Raw genomic sequence first — 23,178 nt, forward strand, 5'->3', positions numbered from 1 at the left:
CATTTTATATTTATACATATGCATACATATGTGTATACGTGGACCAAAACTAAAGTAAGATATTTGATGCTACTATAAATTTCCTTTCCTAGGCTGGATAAGTGGGACTGCATTAAACTGCAGAGCTTTTGTATGGCAAAGGACATAGCTAGTAAATTAATTAGGAAGCCTACAGAGTGGGAGAAGATCTTCACCAACCATACAGTAGACAAAGGCCTCATATCTAAAATATATCAACAATTCAAAAAATTGAATCAATCCAAAACTAATCTCCAAAGTAACAACCATCCCATTAAATAATGGGCCAAAGACTTAAAGAGAGTCTTCTCTGAAGAAGAAACAAAAATGGCCTATAGACACATGAACAAATGCTCAACATCTCTGGTCATAAAAGAAATGCAAATCAAAACAACTCTAAGATTCCACCTCACTCCAGTTAGAATGGCCAGGATCAGGAAAACGAATAACAACAGATGCTGGAGGGGATGTGGCCAGGAGGGATCACTACTACACTGTTGGTGGGAGTGCAAACCATTATGGAAAGCAGTATGGCATAGCCTCAAAAGGCCAAACATAGAGCTCTCCTATGACCCAGCAATTTCACTATTTGGCATTTACCCAATCATTCAGAAACAAGGACATACTAAATCCACCAGCACAACGATGTTCATTGCAGCACTATTTACCATAGCAAAGATATGGAACCAACCTAGATGTCCCTCAGTTGATGAATGAATCAACAAGATATGGTATTTGTACCAAATGGAATTCTATGCTGCTGTCAGAAAGAATGACATTGCCCCATTTGTTAGGAAATGGAAAGACTTAGAAAAGATCATATTAAGTGAAGTAAGTCAGACTCAAAGGAACTCAGGCTCAATGGTTTCCCTCCTTTGTCATAATCAGTAGAAACCTTGGGCTCTCCTAGCAGAGATTTGCAATAGAGCAAAACCTTGATACATAAGGCCATATAGTATGATGCTAATTGAAAGGACCTCTAGGATGTAGAAACAAAAGCCATATAATGAATGATTGTTGTCCTTAATGTACTATGTTATCTCTCATCTCTTTTGCTGTCCCTTGGTTATCCCATATTGTTGCAGTATCTCACTGTGTTATCTGATATATTGGATATATTTGTATTTCATTATTTAAAATTGGATAGGGAAGGGGGAAAACAAGATGGGGGGGTGGGGAGGTGGGTAATGGGGACCAAGACATGTGAAAGGGTATCAATGTATGTGAATTAATGCACCTTCTATCTGGCAAATATCATGTAACCCTTTTATTAATTACAATAAAAAATATCAAAAAATAAAAAATAAATAAAAATAAATTTCCTTTCCTTTCCCCATAACAGTAGGTCCCAATCTAATAACTTAATTATAATAGCAAATGGTAATTAAATGGAAAATGTTTCAAATGCCTTTAAAATATTGTTCTACTATACCTTAAAAGCATACAGTTTATGAAGTGACAAACATGCTTCATAAATTCAAATGAAACTTTATGTAAGAATTATGTTAACCATAAATATTGCATATAGACATATATATACGCATACATACTTGTTGATTCAAATCATGTATAAATTTACATGAATAACTTGCTTTAGATATCTATTATATTTATAAACATAGCCATTCTACTAATCGTTAATACTGTTACTGTTGTTCTGAGCAAACTACATTGATTGTTAAGGTTTCTCTTTATCAAAATTGAGGATATAAAATCCACATTGGATTGAATGTGTGAACTGTGGAAAAAAAATGACCTATATTTTATAACAATTTAGGACTAAATGATGAGCCTTTCATTAATGCTTATCATGGGCCCAAACAGATGTTGTTATATAAATTTTGCCTGTCATTGTCTTTTATGGCATTGCTGGGCTTGAACTCAATGCTTTGTGTTTGGTAGATATGATTTTTTATTTTTATGACATGTTCTATATGTCTAGTCTTTTTTTGCTTTAGTTAATTCTTAAATATTTTCTCACTTTTTGCCTATGCTGTCTTAGATCATAATTCTGCTATACTTCCTCTGAAATGAGTCTGAAATGTCCTGGGATTAAATTGTTTTACTCAAGCTCCAGAGTAGGATGAAGAATAAGCCATTATAACTGTCAGTACCTTTTATTTTTTATGCTAAAGATACTAGGGTGTTGATCTCAGGGATTTAGTCTCTGTTTCCCAAGTGTTACCACATGAGCCATTCTCTTAGCCTTTGTTAGTTTAGTTATGATTCAGATAGCATCCTAGTTTGTTCTTTGAAATATGTGCCCAAATTTTTGCCAAGATTTTTCTTCATTTATTTCCCTTTCAGTTGGGATGATGGGGATGAGGCACAACACCAAGATTTCCCTTTATCTCTTAAAGGTCATTTATAATCACTTTAATAATGCATCGCATCTTGTTTCTGTCAAGGTTCAAGGCACATAAATGATTGGGTTTGTTTTCCCTCTATCATGTACTGAGTTCTGTCTAAACTCAGACAGAAGCTGAGTACATTCCAAATTTGTGAAAGTATATCGAATTTTCAATATGGATTTTATTTTGTTTTTAATACTTTCCTTGAATTTTAATAAGACAATTCAATAGCAATGAATGTATTCTTTCTTAGACTTTCCACGCTAAATTCTTTATTACTTGAAATGTTGTGACAATTCATTGCTAATAAATGACAGAGAAAAGTGAAGTGTATTATTTTCTTCATGGAGAACCTCATGGAGAATAAAAGAAGTAAAAATATTTAAAAAGAACTAAAAAATAAATACATTGACAAAACTGTGTATGTGATGCAGTAGATAGGAAGGAATGAAGGATGGCCTGATGAAAAAGGCTTTTTATTGTTTTCATGAAAACACCACTATCAAAGAAAATCCACATAAAAATAAGACAGTGATAAAAGGACATAAGTTTTCAAATTATGGCAAATCTTCTCAATCAGATAAGTGATACCACAATCACGATATATTGTATTTACTCCATCTCTGTCACAAAGTCAGTAGGGTCCTCTTCTCAGGTGTGAGAAAAACTCTTGGCCAGAGTAATTTGCAATTTTTTTGAAATTCTTATCACTGAAATATGAAGTAGGCTTTTAGTTGGCCTTATTTTTGGTCAGCATAATGTTCTTATTAATGATCTGTACTATCACAAGGATTATTTAATTTCTTTTTGTTTCTGAGTAGTTTTTTTCATATCTCATGCATATATCAATGGTATTTACCAATGTGTTCCTTTGTAGAAACCCACAACCATGAAGTCAATATTCATTTTGAAGTATGTATGTCATATGTAAAAATGAATGTAATGATCTGTGATTCCTATTTTTCCTGTTAGAATTCAGATTAGCATCATTGATCATTTATTCATATTTGAAATTTTTAACTATATTTTGATATTTAATAATCTATTAAAGTATTCAAGAGCAAAAATTCTGATGTTCACAATCACAATTAAATATAATAAAACCAAATTATCAGGGCATTTTCTTAATGATATCATTTGTAATTATATTTCCAAATAAGATTTTCTTATATTTTTAATGAAACTTGATAAATAAAGACATTAGAAAATGTTCAAAATTAGTAACAGCACCCTCTATTATTTACATGATTTTCTGTGTCTCATAAAGTCCATTCACAAAACTACATAAAGTGAAATGTCTTTTCCAATGTTTGAAGACATTAGAAATTATTACTTTTTCAATTTTTTGGTATTCACAGAGTGAATAAGTATTTTTTTTTGCCAATCCTGGGGCTTGAACTCAAAGCCTAGGCACTGTTCCTGAGCTACTTTTGCTTGACTAGCACTCTACCACTAAGCCACAGCACCATTTCTATCTTTTTCTGCTTATATAGTTCTGAGGAATCAAACCTGGGGCTTTGTGCATGCTAGGAAAGCATTCTGCCACTAAGCCACATTCTCAGCCCATAATAAATATTTTAAGCATTCTGGAAACTTCTGTAGGACTAAAACCTAGAATTCACAAAACTTTCTGTGCAAGTGAGCTTTTCTCCAGTTACTAACAGTGTAAGTAGTTGGGAGTCCATGATTTTTAAGCATCTGATACTATACACTAAACTCTTCTGAGAATGAAAAGAATGACAACAGTATGAATTAACAACACATTAACCGTAGCAAAACAATTATATTTTAAAATAAATATTCCTAATCTTCAAGTAAAATGGGAGAAAACAAATTGATGTATCAAATTCCAATAGATTTTTATATTGCTTTATTCTATTACACCTTGGACCAAACATGAAGTCTGATCTTATCAAATTTGCTTAAAACAGTATTGCATAAGCTGAGTCTTAGATTATGTAAGAAAAGGAGCCCTGCCAGAAGCCAGTAGTTCATGCCTGTAATCCTAGCTACTATGGAGGCTGAGATCTGAGGATCATAGTCAAAGCCAGCCCAGGCATGAAAGCTGGATTCATCTCTAACTGACTACCAGAAAGCCAGAAGTGATGCTGTGGCTCAAAGTGGTAGAGCTCAGGAACAGCTCCCAGACCCAATGTTCAAGATACATGACCAGGAAAAATTAAAAATTTTAAAAAGGCCCTTTGTGTAACATAGAAAAAAAAGAGACCATTTCACATTGAGGCCATCCATATTTCTAGGAAATTCCATCTTTCTTTTTTTTAATATTTAAATTTAATTTAACTTTGTTGTAAAGGTGATGTGCAGAGGGGTTACAGTTACATATCTAAAGTAATGAGTACATTTCTTGTTGAACACTGTTATCTTCCTCATTTTTCTCCCACTAGTTTCCTCCCCACTAGTTGTCAAGTTCATTTCCAACATAATGTCTTGTGAGCATCACTGTTGCATTAGTTCACCCATTTTCTTGTTTTCACCATTTTGTTATTCACCTTTCCTTCCTCAAATCAGATAAATGTACATGAAAGACAGGGCACCAAAATCAAAGACAGTGACTACAGGTGATAAACCAAGGGGGTGGAGGAAGAAAAAAATTACTTCACAGAGTACATTAAAAAATAAAACCTCCTATTTCCATATCTTGTAGTTCAGTTTTTAAATTTTATTGTTGGGGCGCTGTACAGAGGGGTTTAAGTGAACATTCATCAGTATAACCATTTTATTCAAAATCGTCTGCACCAGTCTCTTGCTGCTCAATCCATTCTTTTCTGTATATCACTGCAGCTTGAAGGTGTTGCAATCGTGAGTCATGTCTGCCCTTTTGTAAAAGTGCTCTCATACTACTACTACTTTTGCATGACTAGGCAGCTAAAACTCTTCACCTGTTGCAGCTAGAATCTGTATACTTTTCTCAATGCACCCTACATGCATGTCCTTGTGATTTGTAGTCCCGGAGAGATTCCTTTCCTTCATATGATCAGGAGTTCCATGAATGAATCTGTAAGCTTTGAACCGTTCCTTGCTGTGACATTTTATTAGTCAGATGGTATAATAAATGCTAGCTCACAGTACAACAAAATAAACACCAGGAAACAGACACTGGAAAGAAGAGAAAGAAGAGGGTGGAATTAATAGGAGGGGAGTAGACAATGAGGAGTGGAAAGCAGGAAACATGCAGCCACAGAATTCATTGTGAATCCTACAAAATTAAGAAAATTGAGGGAAGAGATGGATTGAGAGGGATTGAGGAGACTAATGAAAGGGGTAACACTGATCAAAATGCATTGTATTCATAAATTGCTTTGTTGAATAGCAAATCTTTGTTCAAATAAACGCATGCTAGAGATATCCTGTGTATCAGAATCTGTGCTTGATGACAGGAGTTAATATTCTCCTCATTACAATCTTCAGTGTATTTAATAGAGAGATACACTGATCAATGATGTCATTAACAAAAGCCATATAATGAATGATTGTTGTCCTTAATGTACTATGTTGTCTCTCATCTCCTTTGCTGTCCCTTGGTTATCTCATATTGGTATAATATCTCACTTTGTTATCTGATATATTGAATTTATTTGTATTTGGATATTTGAAATTTGATAGGGAAGGGGGAAAACCAAGATGGGTGGGGGGTGTGGCGGGGGGAGGGAAATGGGTACCAAGACATGTGAAAGGGTATCAATGTATGTGAATTAATGCACCTTCTATCTGGCAAATATCATGTAACCCTTTTACTAATTACAATAAAAAAAATTTAAATTTAAAAAAAAAACCTTAAAATACAATTAATGGAAAGCTAAGAAATAAGAAAATAATTCATTCTGTTTAGAATTTAATGATGGTTTCACATAAGAAAGATAACTTTTAAATGAATAAAATTTTGAGAACATTGGGTAAGAATCGGGCTCTGGTCAAGCACATTTTTCCACCAGAATTTGTTCTAGATGATTCTGATTTTTCTTCATTGATTAATTTCTGATTTTCATGACCCTACTCATTTCAGAGAATTTGACTATAAATTATCTTTTTTTTTTTTAAAAAAAAGGGCTTTTCATAGAACAGCAGTTTGAGTGAAACTATGTTGCTGGGTCTTTTTTAAATTTGAAAAATGGAGTTCCTCTGAATGTTCCAGATATTTAAATTATAGAAAATATGATAATCTCTTTTAATATTTTAAAAAATTTGAGTCCATATACAAGTTGTGAATAAATGTCTTCTGCTCTTCTTAAACCACTGTGGATGTTTTCATTATATATTTCTTTATTGCATTTTAGTTTTATGAATTTGTTTTTGTCATTTGTGTGGCTCAAACTCAGGGCCTGGGTTCCATCCCTGAGCTCATCTGGAATCTAGTCTGGCACTCTACCACTTTGTGCCATACTCCCCATTTCTGGTGTTCTGGTGGTTAATTTATGGATCATGTGGCTTAAAATCTGGCCTGGGCACAGTCCCTGAGCTCTTCTGCTTAAGGCTACTGCCCTACCCCTGTGCATGGGCATTGTCCCTTAGCTCTACAGGTCAAGGTTATTGCTCTACTCTTGAGCCACAGCTCCACTTCCCATTTTCTTGTGGTTAAATGGAGATAAGAGTCTCAAGTTCTTTAGTGCCCTGGCTGGTAATGAACCTTGATCCTCAGATCTCAGCCTCCTGAGTAGCTAGGATTATAGGCTTGAGCCGCCATACCAGGTTACATTTCCTTTTTTTTATTATTATTTTTATTGTAATTAATAAAAGTGTTACATGATATTTGCCAGATAGAAGGTGCATTAATTCACATACATTGATACCCTTTCACATGTCTTGGTCCCATTACCCTCCCCCCACCCCCCATCTTGGTTTTTTCCCCCTTCCTTATCCAATTTCAAATAACCAAATACAAATATATCCAATATATCAGATAACAAAGTGAGATACTGTGACAATATGATATAACCAAGGGACAGCAAAAGAGCTGAGAGATAACATAGTACCTTAAGGACAACAATCATTCATTATATGGCTTTTGTTTCAATATCCTGGAGGTCCTTTCAATTAGCTTCATACTATATGGCCTTATGTATCAAGGTTTTGCTCTATTGCAAATCTCTACTAGTTGAACAGTGTCAACCCATCCTTCATTTTCTCCCAGTTTTTCCCTCCCATCTTCCCCATTCCTTATGTTGTATAGTTCATTTCCAACATGATGTCTAGTGGGTTTCACTGCTGAATTGGTCCTCCTTTGTCTCACCTTCTTTTCCTCCCCAAATCAGACAAACAAATGAAAGATAGTAAGAGAGGAATAAACCAAATAAAAAAGGAAAGAAGAAAAGAAAAACAAACAACTTCAAGAAGTATAGTAAAAAACCTACTGCTTCCATTTCTTGGAGTTCATTCTGATAAACATCATTTTATGTAGTCATATGCACATAGCTATTGAGCCCTTGTGACCCTCTCCTGAGAATATACTCCTTTGTTCACATTGTGTGAATATACAGATTGTATGGTTTTCTGTGTTTTCAAAATACCTTAATTTTCCTGGTTCCAAGTTTAGACAAATACACAAATACACAGACAAATATCTATGTACATATATATACATATATATATATATATAATATTACAACTGCCCTCTATCCCTTCCTCTCTTCATCTACTAACCGTTCTTTTCGTCCTCAGCACCCTCACAACACAACTTCAAATTCCTAGTATTTATTATTTGGACTGTTAAAATCAATTTTTCAAGTGAGTTGAGTTATACCATCAGAAACTTCCTCTGCATGCACTGTAGTGTAATTAAGATGTTTGTTTTTATATGTATCTTACGTAGAATTCTATGTTAAACTCAACTAAAAAAAAGTTCAATTAAACCATGAAACCCAATTGAACATTCTGTACTTCCTATTTACTTCCCTTTTGCCATTCTGACCACCCTCCTGAATCTTAGGTTTTCAGATTTTAAACATAGGTTCAAAAGCAGTGATGTACTATGTTTCCTTCATAAGCAAAGAAAATAATTCAAATCTCTTCCTTTAAATAAATGATTAGGATTTAGTAGATACTTTTGTTCCTTTCTGATAGAATGTCATTTATTCCCAGAATTAAAATTGCCTTTTTATATAACAACTGTTATAAACAGGTAAGAATGTCTTTAACAGAATGTGCTTAAAAATAAATTGCACACATCGCCTTTTTTGCTGGATAATGTTGCTGGGACATATACTCCTATTGAAAACATTTGGAAATGTTAAATTATTTTAAAATATTATGCTTACATTATTAAAGTAATAACAAGCTAGCCAAAACAAGGTTAAAACCAAATTTTGAAGTAAAATTAAAATGGTTTTGTATGCCTTTACTATATTTTTATATCCCAGTTGTAAGGAATAAATTATTTTACAATTCTATTGTGCTTTCTGTTCAGAAATGCTTGTCTATTAGTGCATGATTTTATATTCCATTTGATGAAATTGTATCTGAGTAAGAACAAGGAAGTAAATACATTATAACTTAGTTTTCTAATCTGTAGAATATTCCTAATAAAGACTTTGTATCTCATAAATTTTATCTTGTTACTGCATTAATGTGGATAAACAACTTAGAATTATATTTAATATTTGATAGATATTCAAAATTTTTCTTCTGATTATTTTGAGGATAATTCATATATTACAGAAATTTAAAAAGCTAAATCAAATTACTTTGGAATAGACATGGGAAAATTATCGACCATGCATGCCCAAAGAGGTGAACTATTTTCTAAGAGAACTACACCTTATTTGAAACTCTCTAAGGTACTGACATCTGCCCCAGTCTATCCTGTCTAGAATTCATATTGTCTGAGTCTATTAATATGGAACCAAGTCTCATTTGGTTCCAGTTCCTGAGGATAATACTTTCTCACTGCCCTGTTTAACATAGGAATTAGCACTTACTTCTGTGCTACCCTGCCCAATCCTCTCTATATAACTATCATATAACAAAACAATAAAATACAAGATATACTACATTTTTATCATAGTAGAGCCAAAAATCACAACAAACTCAGCCAATCAAGAAACCAATAGAATTATTTGAATCACATTTCTAGCTTGCTAAGGCATCTTACTCCTTTTATGCAGCCATGCTCCTGTGGGTTTTCAAGCTCGCAGGCACAGCATTTCAAGTATATGATAAACATGAAGAAGGAAACCAGTATAGCAGATCTTTGATTTGATACATTTGTATCGAATACTATTTGACCATTTCTCTAGAATAAGAAACTCATGGAAACAAAAAGACCTTGGCTTCTAAACTGGCTGGCTTTGATTTAGTGCTACATTTTTATCTTGTTTTATGAGTTCTGTAATATCAGCCTATTTGGCTCATAATGAACAAATGATGAATAATTCATAATGTAAAAATTAATCAGGGAAGTCTGATTTTAGAGACCTTATTCTGATGAAAGACAACGTCTCCTCATATATCATGAAGTACATTTTTTAAATAAGAGATTTTTTTGGTTAAAATCAGTCTAAAAATGCAATATATTCTGTATAAACTCCAGAGCAACCCCTTAAGTAAGAGCATTTATCTGAACAGGCCTGTTGTGATTATGTGCATATTTATTCATAAAATTCAATATAATCATGGACAGCCAGACAATCTTCCTCTGTTTCTTTTTTTCATCTAATCCTAAATCATACTGAATAATAAATCAGCTGAACTGATGTCTTGTATAAGGTGCACTGTTCTTTGGATTAAATAACACTATTTCTTATAAATTCTGTAACCTTGGAAAACTGCAATTGTAATTTGCAATGTACATAATATTTTTAGTATACTATGACACTCCAACAGAGTTCTAAATCTGAAAAGTATATGAATATGTCTTCTTCATACTTTATCAACTACAAAATTCTAACCAGGGATTTGTTCACATACACAAAAAAAAACTGTCATTGTCTATTAAAAGTAAATGTTGGAATTGAATTCTTTATTATAAGGCATTAATGAGGGGAAGATATGGATTGATACGGTACTAAGAGATAGGCTTTTTGGAAACTAATGAAGAAATCATGGATTCACAAGTTAAGACTGTGGTTTTATGCTAACAGGATAAGAGTTCTGGATTAAGACATTGTGTCACTGTGGGATAACCTACAATACTCTGAGATAGTACAGTGCATCCACCAGCAAGAAATACCATACCAGATGTGCACGTTCAAAAATCTTTCCAGCTTGTGGAACTGTGAGCCCAATGAACTAGTGTGTGTGTGTGTGTGTGTGTGTGTGTGTGTGTGTGTGTGTGTGTGTGTGCTAGCAAGTGCACATATACATTCATGCCAGTACAAGAACTTGGACTCTTGGCTCATGGTCTCACTTGGCTTTTTCAATTATGTCAGGTGCTCTACTATTCAAGTTACACATATGCCCCCTACTTTATGCTATAAGATTGTAAATAAGGGAACCGATGTTTTGTAAGCCCTGGCTGGTTTTGAACAACAATTTTCAGATCTCAGACTTCTGAGTGGTTTCAATGATAGGTATTAGGTATTAGCCACTGATATTCATTTAATACCCTTTTTTCTAGCTGGGTATTGTGATGATTTGGATGTCACTAACCCTACCTACTCATAAAGCTGAGATCTGAGTCTCACGTTTTAAGCATGGTAAGAAAGTCTTTGAGACATTTATCTCTATGAGAAAACAAAGTGATGCTGTGGCTCAAAGTGGTGGAGCACTAGCCTTATGAAGAAAATCTCAGGGAGAGTGCCCAGTCCGTGTGTTCCTGCCCTAAGACCAACATAAACTAAAACAAAACAAACTAAAACAAAACAAAACTTTATTTTCTTTAGAAGTGTCTCAGTCAAAGATCTTTGGTTATATTTAAAAGAAAATTGACTAAAACTTATTCTAACTGGACATCTGGAATTTCATTTATTTTGTTTCTGTTCCATCTTCTATCTTAAAGCATTTCATTGTACTTTTGGTTTAAAATATCCTTAAAACACCAAGGTCATTAATTTATATGAAAAAAGTAAAGGTTGACTTCATATGATTCTTCTTCAGTAAAGTGAAAGGTGCTATGGCAAGTAGAATATGTAAATTTATTGGGTTAGTAGAGAATCTTCAGGCTTATTAATTTATTACTGCAAATGTGCTATTAGTGCTCTAAATATAAGCAGAATACTTTGACTATGTCAATCTGCTCTCCAGCCTTGGTGAGATTTTTTTTATTTAAAGAATTCATTAACATTGATTTTTACATCATATTTCAAATTACACACTTAACAAACAGATATTCAAGAAGGGAATCTCTATATACAATCATTGGTACTTAGATTTTAGAACACAATTAAAATTAGGCTGAGGATTTGTATGACATAGATACATATTAATCTATGTAATAAAACATTATGTCTATAGAGTCATAAATTTTTATGTTGTATGTAGTTGTGTTTATATTTCTAATACCATGTCATTAGCATTGGGTATGCAAATATTGAGTCCTCTCTCTTGTACTGTTTGGATCTAATAGCCACATATTAAGGATACCATGTGCTTTTTGTTCCTTTGGTCTTGACTTACCTCACTCAACATGATTCAATCTAGATTAATCCACTTCCCTGTGAATGCCATTATTATTTTTTTTTATTTTATTTATTTTTTTTAGTTCTCTTTTTTTATTGTAATTAGTAAAAGGGTTACATGATATTTGCCAGATAGAAGGTGCATTAATTCACATACATTGATACCCTTTCACATGTCTTGGTACCCGTTTCCCTCCCCCCCCACACCCCCCACCCATCTTGGTTTTCCCCCCTTCCCTATCAAATTTCAAATATCCAAATACAAATAAGTTCAATATATCAGATAACAAAGTGAGATACTATACCAATATGAGATAACCAAGGGACAGCAAAGGAGATGAGAGACAACATAGTACATTAAGGACAACAATCATTCATTATATTGAATGCCATTATTTTATCTTGTCTGTTGGCTATGTAGAATTCCATTATGTATATACCACATTTTTTGTATCCATTCATCTGCAGTAGGGCATCTGGATTGTTTCCATTGCTTGGCTATTGTGAATAGTGCAGAGATGAACATAGCTGAGCAGGTGTCCTTATCATATCCTGGGTTATGATGTTCAGGATACAGGCCCAGGAGTGGTATGTCAAGATTGTAGGGAAGGTCTATTTTCAGTTCTTAAAGAAACCTGCACACTGCTTTCTTGGTGAGATTTTTATAAAGAGGGAGTGACAAAGAAATGGAGACATAAACAGGGCATGGTGAGTGGCAAAGCTGGAATGAAGTTAGTAAACTATGAAAACTTCCTGGGTCTCCTGGACTTGCCAATGAAATTTTGCATTGGTTTCTTTTGTCCTTTTCTTCATCTTAACAGTGGCTATCACATTTCATCTCATGAACCTTGAATCAGGTTTATTCTAGCTGCTTTATTTTTTAAATAATGTTAGAGATGTCTAAATAAATACACCTTGATTTTGTTGAGAAATAAGTATTAAAGTTCCTCATTGTGTTTCATATCCAACTCAAATATGATCTTATGGTAGAGTGACAAGAAAAATCATCTTAGGCACTATCAGAGCCTGAGAGTGCATTCTGAAGAGTTGGAAGCTTATAACTGCACTTTGAAAATGTTGGAAGAATCTCCCCTGTTGGAGTAAACACACCTAGTGAAGACTTTCATTTTAGGGAAAGGACACTGGACTCAGGTCCTTTCCCTGCTAATTGCTTCGGCAGAGATCTTATTGTCAAGTTTGAAACACTAGCTAGTTATGTCCAGAAGACTGAGTACCAACAAAAATCTGTGTTCTCTGATATATACAAGCTATTCACACAGCAGTGCCAGATGGGTTCATAATCCTAAGAGACCGTGGTAGTTAGGAATGCATCTCACATTCAGGGAGATCAATTTAGATTTGGTTCTTTCTGCTCCTAAGTCACAAATTCAGACATAATCATCATTAACAGAGATATGACCAAACAATGGGTGTTCAGAGACTAACTGACTGCAAGAGACAGATGGAGTGAATAGTGATACAACTTTCTTTGATCAATAAAATTGGTAAAGCAGAAAAAGTTAAATCTATACTGAAGTACATGAATGGAGAACATATTATGAATTATGAGGCTTATTTGTGGCCTTGATATCATATTTTGTCTTATAAAAACACTAAATGACCATAGTGGTGATAGCTAAATTTTAACTATCTCTATTTTCTTTTGCTTTCCAGAAGTAATAAAACCTACCCCAGAATAACAACATAGAACTTAGATAGTATTTTATTATTTTTTAATTTTATTTTATTTTATTATAATGATGATGTCAGAGAGGTTACAGTTACATAAGTATGGTAATGAGTACATTTCTTGTTAAACATTCAATAATACTGGAGCAGTTTAGTTTTTGAACGAGTCATACTGGAGGCAAATCATACACAGGCTGTCTTCCCCAGGCCACACAAGAGGACAGAATAGAGTTGACGTCTAAGTTTGTCAAGTAAAAGCCCCACAAACTCTGACATAAACGGTCTTAAAACTTAAGCCATTTGTCTGTATACTCTTTAAACAATATATTAATTCCTTAAATATTCCAAAAAAATCAAGTAAGATTAGGAATTAATGCTACCATTCCAGTAAAATTAAGACATTTATTTCCTTGCACTTCCATACTTGCAAATCCAAGAATCAACTATGACACATATGATTTTTACTAATGACAGAAGAACTTGTATTACTGCTACAGAACATATTAATATCCTTAAAACCACTTCCTTCCTCTTTAGTACTTTCCTTTTTACAGACTAACAACCATGTACAGTGTATATGAAGAACATTAAGATTTATTCTTTCATCTTATTTAATGATTTTACATCCAGGAGAACGTAAGTCATTAATTAATATTGACATTTGCTTTATATTTGTACATTATCTTTAATTGTTTGCAAGCAATTGTGAAGCACTCTTGCTTTATTATATGAAAAGTTTTGGCTGCAACTGACAGAAAAGATAGATATCCCCTGAGAAATAGGTATGTGTCAGTACTGAGTTCTCTCTCTTTCTCTCTTTTTTAAAGGTAATTTATACAATATTGAACTTTGAGAAAGTTGTATTAAGAATTGAATGTTGGCAGTGGAATCTGAGCTGAAAGCAGTGAGCAAGCCCTTGTGTGGAACAGTGAGATCTATGTGTTGAGAAAAGTAGCCATGAGGAACACTGAAGTCTCAGCAGATTAACAATCCATTAAAAATGTTGAAACAAAGACCACTCATGGCAGCAAATCAATGGACTCTTGGCCATCTTCCATATAAAAGAGCTCATTCTGAAATGGGTGTATATACAATGATTAATAAGAACTTTCATAAAAACACTGGAATGGTGTCTCAGTTGTATACAGAAGTAGACACTGCAGCCCTCAATGAAAATATTCATGAACTGGGAACATGAAACCAAGAATAAAAATGACTTTATACAGGAAGCAATTGTGGAATGATAGAACAATGTTTCTGAAGAAGATCATAGCAAAAATAGCAGAGTTATTTGTATAATTCTGAGCTACAGAGAGAAAGGAATAATTTGGGGGTTAAAAAAACCTATTGACCTGAAAGAAAAATCAAGAAAACTAACAAATTTCTTCTAAGAAGATTATTGCAGAAGTCAGACTGGAACACTGAAATTGTTCGTCATTCCAGCCTGCTGGGTGCAGAACTCACCTATAACATTGAGACTGATGGTGGTATTACTGCAACTGGTCACTATTCCTGACAAACGTCAAAGAATGGACCTAGTTCATCCAGTTCCTTTGCATTATGCTGAAAAAACTTGGTCTGAGGCATATTCTTCTGCAGATTAGTGGGGAGCACAAGCAGAATTTAAAACCTTTACCCACAAATTACACTTTTCATGAGAAGAATCAGATTCCAAGTAAGTTTCCAAGTAAGTTTGATGTCAGCTTGAACTACAGAGTGAGATGTTGCATAAAAAATGTGAAATATCTCTGCCAAGGAGACCTGGTATATCTCCTATTCCTTCATATTAAGTGAAGTAAGCCACACTCAAAGGAACATAGGCTGAATGGTTTCCCCCTTTTGCGATAATCAGTAGAAACCTTGGGGTCTCCTAGCAGAGATTTACAATAGAACAAAACCTAGATACATAAGGCCATGTAGTATGACACCAAATGAAAGGACCTCCAGGATATAGAAACCAAAGCCATATAATGAGTGATTGTTGTCCTAATGTACTATGTTATCTCTCATCTCTTTTGCTGTCTCTTGGTTATCTCATATCATTACAGTATTTTACCTTGTTATCTGATATATTATATATATGCTTATTTGGTTATTTGAAATCAGATAGGGAAGGGGGAAAGCAAGATAATGTGTGGGGTGGGGAGGGAAATGGGGACCAAGACATGAGAAAGGGGAACAATGTTTGTAAAGTAATGCACCTTGTATCTGGTGAATATAATGTAGCCTTTCTATTAATTACAATAAAAATATGTGAAAAAATTATGAAATATTATGTTGATGTGTATTCAGTGTGTTGCCTTTTAAAAAATTGTATATTGATCTTATATCATCTTTCTCAGCTGTAATTATATTAATTGAAAAGTTATTATAATTATAAAAATTGAATAGTCTTGCACAGATTAAAGTGATGGGATTAGTAGGTTCATTTTATGTTATTTCAGAAGATAATTCACTAAGAAGACACTTAATGTAAAATATCACTTGCTTTACTGTAAGGAATCTCTACAGATAAGGTCAGTTGATTGTGTCTTATTGAAGGAAAGACAATATGATGTCTCAAAAAATACCAGAACTATTAAACTACTCATGTATTAGTGCACTTTAAGGCAAAATTAATTTGGGATAGTGAAGGGGAAAATATAGCAGGAAAGTGAATCTATGTGGACTTGCATTTTAAAAAATGAATGCTTCCATCTCATAGCCAAGACTGTCCATTGTGGGACTTGAACTCAGGGCATGACCATTGTCTCTGAGTCTCTTTGTGCTCAAGGCCAGTGTTCTATCCTTTGAAACACAATATCATATCTGGTTTTTGTATAGTTTATTAGATACAAGTTTTTCATGGGGACTTTTCTGCCCGGGCTGTCTTTAAATTGTAATTCTGAAATCTCAGCCTCTGGAGTAGTTAGGGTTACAGACAGAAGCCCCTGGGACTGGGCTGTGGAAATTTTAATAGGACATTGGAGTAATACTTTTCATGGATAGCAAGGGATTTAAAAACAAAGTGTAAGATAAAGGAAATGTATGTTGTTTCTTTACAACACATAAAAAATAAGAGTGGATGTGAAAAAATAAAAGTCATTTAATCTACAAAATAAAAACTAACTTATCAGAACACACACACACACACACACACACATATATGCACACACATATACGCACACACATAGAGCACACATTTGCACACAGACAAACAAACACCACAATGTTTTAGGAAGATAGAAAGGGAGTATCTTAAAATATTGGTGCTCACTGTTTAACATGCAGCATAAGCACCTCTTTCTTTGATATATTAGTATTCCACTCAACTGCATGTGAAGAAGCAGACCATGACCAAAATCCAAGAGCTGTGGTTGATAAACAACCTACAGTAAACACTGGAATAAAACTATTTGATTACTCTAGGATAAATGAAGATAAACTAAGTCTTACTCTGATTTTCTCAAACAAAGGTATCACTCTAAAAATATGCCATAAGAAGTAAATTTTAAAATTAAAAGGACATTCATCTGTGAACCAAAGGAAAAATAATTTCTTATAGATTTTATAGGTATGTGAAATAGATCTTAAGGTATTTCTCAATCCATAAGTGGAGACACTATTAAAATTTCAAAACTTCAAACAGTATAATTGTTATACGAATTCCATGTATTATTTTAAACTCATTTGTAATTATGAGTATTTTAATAAGTCAAAATAAAACACCTAATGTTGAGTTTATCATTTTTGTAATACTATTTTCAAAGAATTATCCACAGACATTTTGAACTTCCATTAAAGTTCAATGACTAAAAATAAAATCACTGAATAATCAGGCATTTCCATAAAAATGAAAATATTCCTTCACTCTAGGGCACAAAAACAATCTTTTGTGGGATGTATTGTATAGGATATATGATAATGCACAGTATTTTTCTAACTCCAAAAGAAATTGAGATGAGTAGAAATTATATGTCTGTTCCAGACAGGTATATGAGCACTGTTAATATAATGAGTGAAAGGAAAATGCTCCTACCTGATACACCACCAAAGCCCTGAAATGGCTTGCTTTAATACAAGTGTGCGAATATGAGAGGTTGAATGAAGAAAAGGGAGTGAGGGTTGGAAACAGATTGAATTTCATCTCAGGCACAGAAGATTACCAAAAGAAGTTATGGGATGACATTTTTATTTTTACAATTGTGTTCTAACAGAAAGACTGAACCTTGACCTAAAGAAGCAATCTGGGCTTAAATAATAGACATTAGAAAAAAGAGTTTATAAGTATTATATCAAATGTCCTTTGGAGTATTCAATTAAAGTAAAAATCTTTTAGCAAGGGAACTGTGTCTCATGTCTCTAATCATAGCTATTTGGGAGACTGAAAGTAGGAAGATCCTGGCCAGAATAAGAAGTGATATTTTCAAGGTTGCTTCTCACCTGTCACTTCAGCTCCAAGAGGACGTTAGACCAACACAGACATATTCTAGCCCAAGTGCAGCTTTGACAATAAATTACACTCTGTGACAAAAATAACAAAAGAAAAGACTCCTGGGTTATGGCTCAGTATTAAAGAACATATCTTCAAACTGTGAGGTCCTTAGTTCAAACTGAGGTTTCCAAAATTAAATGTTTGTACTATAAAGCCAATAATAAATAACATACCTCAAGTATGAGACTGAATAATTTAGTAAAAGTTTAATGTGAATCCATCTCCCAAGAAAATGATTTGGTAAGTTAATAAAATTGAAATTATAAGGAAATGATGCCATCTTAACTGCTGGCAAAGACCCTGCCAAACCAACTGGAGCCTGAGAAGTGGTGCTAGGAGAGCCATAACTCAAAAGGGCAAAGGATTTCCCAGAGGCAGCGTAGCTAGACATCCACTCCCAGTGATAATAACAGAAGTTCATCCCCTTGGGAGGGGCTGCGCTCCAGGTAAACAAAGCTGCTCTCAGCTTCACCACCTTTTATTTTTTTCTGCCCAGTCAAGCAAACTGATCAGAAAAAACCTCAAAGACAAATCGCAAAAGAAAAAGACTTCCTGAAGTATTTAGATCCCGAATTTAGTGGAGAAACAAGTTTCCTATTCTCTTCCCCCGCTCCAAAAAAAAAAATAAAAACAAAAACCCGAAGAATACCCCCTTTTCTCTTTTTCGCTTACTTTTTCATTTGCATTTTGAAGTGATCTTATTTTTTTGTTTGCCATTTTACCACCACCTGTCTTTGTTCAATGTTATGATTCCTTCCATCTCCCCCTCCCCCCACCGCTTTCCTTCTGTCGTTGTTGTTCCTAGAAACAGTGACAGCACTGGGTACAGACTGGATACAAATAATATTTTTATTGATACAGTTACCTGCTTTTTAATCTGTGGATTCTTAGCCCTAGTATTTCTTGTCTAAGAATTTACAATTGTGTGGGATCTCCCCCCATCTTTTTTCTTGTCTTTTTGTTTTGTTTGATTATATTTACTTTCTTAAAAATTTTATCCTTGAACTCTCCTATATATACCTTCCTCTTTTCTTTATATATTCTTCTTATTACTCTTCTTATTTTCATATGTTTTATCTTATTTTAAATAAATTTGTATTCAACTATTTTACCTTTCTTCCACCTTAAGTCAGTTATCCTTACCCATTCCATTTTCTTCATTACTATATGAATCTCACACTCCTACATTACTCTTTTCTTACCTCTCCACTTGTCTTTACTACTATTTTTCTATCTCTGGTCCTCTGTTCATCCTTCAACTTTTAGAAAGCAAGGATCCACAGTTGATGGTTGTTGAGCAATAATGTATATCTAGGTGTTCAATTATATACTGGAGGTCCAGAGGGACCTAAATACAATAGAGATTGGACTGAGGGTTTTTTTTGGGGGGGTCATAAAACAGTGACCACTGGTGGTATTAGATTTGTCTGTAAGTGCACATAAAAAATAAAGAGAGAGTGATAATACCAATCTAAAATTGTGAACATCTATTGTCTGGCCAGCTAAAGAGCACTAGGTTGGTTATATTTTAAAAATTATAATCTTGTGCAATAGTAATCTTGCTCCCATTTTTTTTGCCAGTCCTGTGGCTTTAGCTCAGTGCCTGAGCATTCTCCTTGGGCTTTCTCAAGGTGATCACTCTAACACTTGAGCCACAGCACCACTTCTGGGTTGTTCTATGTATGTGGAGTGCTGAGGGCTCGAACCCTGATCTTCGTGCATGCTAGGCAATCACTCTTACCACTATGTCAAACTCCCAGCCCCTCTTGCTCCCATTTTTTTCATATATTTTTATTGTAATTAATAGAAGTGTTACATGATATTTGCCAGATACATAGTGCATTAATTCCCATATATTGATACCCTTTCACATGTCTTGGTCCCCATTTCCCTCTTCACCACCCCCACCACTCATCTTCTTTTCCCCTGTTCCCTATCCAATTTCAAATAACCAAATACAAATATATCCGATATATCAGGTAACAAAGTAAGATACTGTAACAATATGAGATAACCAAGGGACAGCAATAGAGATGGGAGATAACATAGTACCTTAAGAACAACAATAATTCATTATATGGCTTATGTTTCTATATCCTAGAGATCCTTTCATTTAGCGTCCTACTGTATGGCCTTTTGTATCAAGGTTTTGCTCTATTGCAAATCTCTGCTAGGAGAGCCCAAGGTTTCTACTGATTATGACAAATGAGGGAAACCATTGAGCCTAAGTTCCTTTGAGTCTGGCTTACTTCACTTAATAGGATCTTTTCTAAGTCTTTCCATTTCCTAACAAATGGGGTGATGTCATTCTTTCTGACAGCAGCATAGAATTCCATTGTATACAAATACCATATCTTGTTGTTCCACTCATCAACTGAGGGACATCTAGGTTGGTTCCATATCTTTGCCTTGGTAAATAGTGATGCAGTGAACATTGTTGTGCTGGTGGATTTAGTATGTCTTTGTTTCTGGATGATTGCGTAAATGCCAAGTAGTGGAATTGCTGGGTCATAGGAGAGCTCTATATTTAGTCTTTTGAGGAATTGCCATACTGCTTTCCATAGTGGTTGAATGAGTTTGCCCTCCCCCCAACAGTGTAGTAGTGATCCCTCCTGGCCACATCCCCTCCAGCATCTGTTGTTATTAGTTTTCTTGAACCTGGCCATTCTAATTGGAGTGAGGTGGAATCTTAGTTGTTTTGATTTGCATTTTTTTTATGACCAGAGATGTTGAGCATTTGTTCATGTGTCTATAGGCCATTTTTGTTTCTTCTTCACAGAAGACTCTCTTTAAGTCTTTGGCCCATCTTTTAATGGGATGGTTGTTACTTTGGAGGTTAGTTTTGGAGTGAAGGGAATTTTTTGAGCTGTTGATATATTTTAGATATGAGGCCTTTGTCTGTTGTATGGTTGGTGAAGATCTTCCCCCACTCTGTAGGCTTCCTAATTAATTTACTAGCTATGTCCTTTGCCATACAAAAGCTCTGCAGTTTAATGCAGTCTGCTTATTCAGCCTTTCTCTGATTTGTTGTGATTCTTGGTCCTTATTAAGAAAGTTTCAACCTGTGCCAAGGAGGTCTAGTGTATCTCCTATTCCTTCTTGTAAAGTTTTCAGTGTGTCAGCTTTTACCTCCAGGTCTTTGATCCATTTGGAGTTAATTCTAGTACAGGGTGACAAAGAAGGATCCAACTTCAGTTTTCTGCAGGTGCTTAACCAGTTCTGCCAGTACCACTTGTTGAAGAGGCTATCTTTCTTCCATTCTATTTTTTTGGCTCCCTTGTCAAAGATTAGGTGGCCAGAGGTCTGTGGTTTAATATCTGGGTCCGCAGTTCTATTCCATTGGTCTTCAGGCCTGTTCTTGTGCCAGTACCAAGCTGTTTCGGTAATTATAGCTCTGTAATAGAGTCTAAAGTTTGGTATTGAAATTCCTCCTGTGCTGTTCTTTTTGCTACGAAGTATTTTTGCTATACGGGGTCTTTTATTATTCCATATGAAATTTTGGATTGCCTCTTCTATTTCTTTACAGAATGCCATTGGGATATTGATGGGTATTGCGTTGAATTTGTAGATAGCCCTTGGCAAGATTGTCATTTTCACAATGTTGATTCTTCCAATCCAGGAGCATGGGATGTTTTTCCATTTCCTCAGTTCTGCTTTAATTTCCTTTTTCAGGGTTTTAAAGTTTTCATGAAAAGGTCCTTTACATTCTTAGCTAAGGTAATTCCTAGGTACTTTATTTTCTTTGAGGGTATTGCAAAAGGATTTGCTTTCCTGATTGTTTCCTCATTCCTCTCACTGTTTGCGTAGAGGAAGGCAGTTGATTTTTGAGGGTTAATTTTATTCCCTGTTACCCTTCCAAGGTTTTGAATCAGCTCAAGGAGCTTGGGACGGGAGTCTATAGGATTCTTTAAATACAGGATCATGTCATCTGCAAAGAGGGAAAGTTTTACTTCCTCTTTCCCTACTTGGATCCCCTTTATGCTTGCTTCTTGCCTTATTGCACTGGCTAGGAATTCTAATCTTATATTAAAGAGGAGTGGAGAGAGTGAGCACCCTTGTCTCGTTCCTGATTTTAGAGGGAATTGCTTTAGCTTTTTGTCATTAAGTATAATACTAGCGGTGGGTTTGTCATACACAGCCTTTATTATATTGATGAATGTTCCATGGATTCCTAGTTTCTCCAGAGCTTTTAACATAAAGGGGTGTTGGATCTTGTCAAATGCCTTTTCTGCATCTATTGAGACAATCATGTGATTTTTGTTCTTGCTCCTGTTGATGTGTTGAATTATATTAATTGATTTGCGTATGTTGAACTAGCTTTGCCTCCCTGTGATGCAACCTGTTTGAACATAGTGTACAATTTTTTGGATGAGTTGCTGTAGACGGTTGGCCAGTATTTTCTTGAGAAGTTTTGCATCGATGTTCATCAAAGAAGTGGATCTATAGTTCTCTTTCTTTGATGAATCTCTGTCTAGTTTGGGGATGAGGGTTATACTGGCTTCATAGAATGAATTTGGTAAAGAATCCTCATTTTCAATTTCGTTGAAGTGCTTGAGGAGTATTGGTGTGAGCTCTGTTTTGAAGACCTTATAGAATTCAGCTGTGAATCCATCTGGCCCTGGGCTTTTCTTAGGTGGAAGTTCTCTTATTGCCATTTCTATTTCAGAGCTTGAAATAGGCCTGTTTAGTTGGGTTAGTTCTTCATGGTTCAGTGTGGGTATGTTAATATTGGCTAGGAATTCATCCATTTCTTCTAGATTCTCAAATTTGTTTCCACGTGTAGAACATCTTTGAGAATTTTCTGTAGTGTTGGTTTTGTTGCTACATAATCTTGAAGCTTTTCCTTGGAATGGAAGGTTTTTATTGTTCCCTCAGTTATGAATGAGAGCTTAGCTGTGTACAATATTCTTGGCTGTTAGTTATTCAACTTCAGGGCATGGTAAATATCATTCCAATCTCTTCTTGCTTGCATGGTCTCTAATGAGAAATCTTGGGTTTTTCTGATTGGGTTTCCTTTGTAGGTGACTGTTCTCTTCTCTCTGGCTGCTTTTTGGATCCTTTCTTTGGTCTCTGTTGA

Source organism: Megascapheus bottae, chromosome 9 (genome assembly GCF_031878675.1).
Source record: "Megascapheus bottae isolate mThoBot1 chromosome 9, mThoBot2.hap1, whole genome shotgun sequence".
Classification (NCBI taxonomy): Eukaryota; Metazoa; Chordata; class Mammalia; order Rodentia; family Geomyidae; genus Megascapheus; species Megascapheus bottae.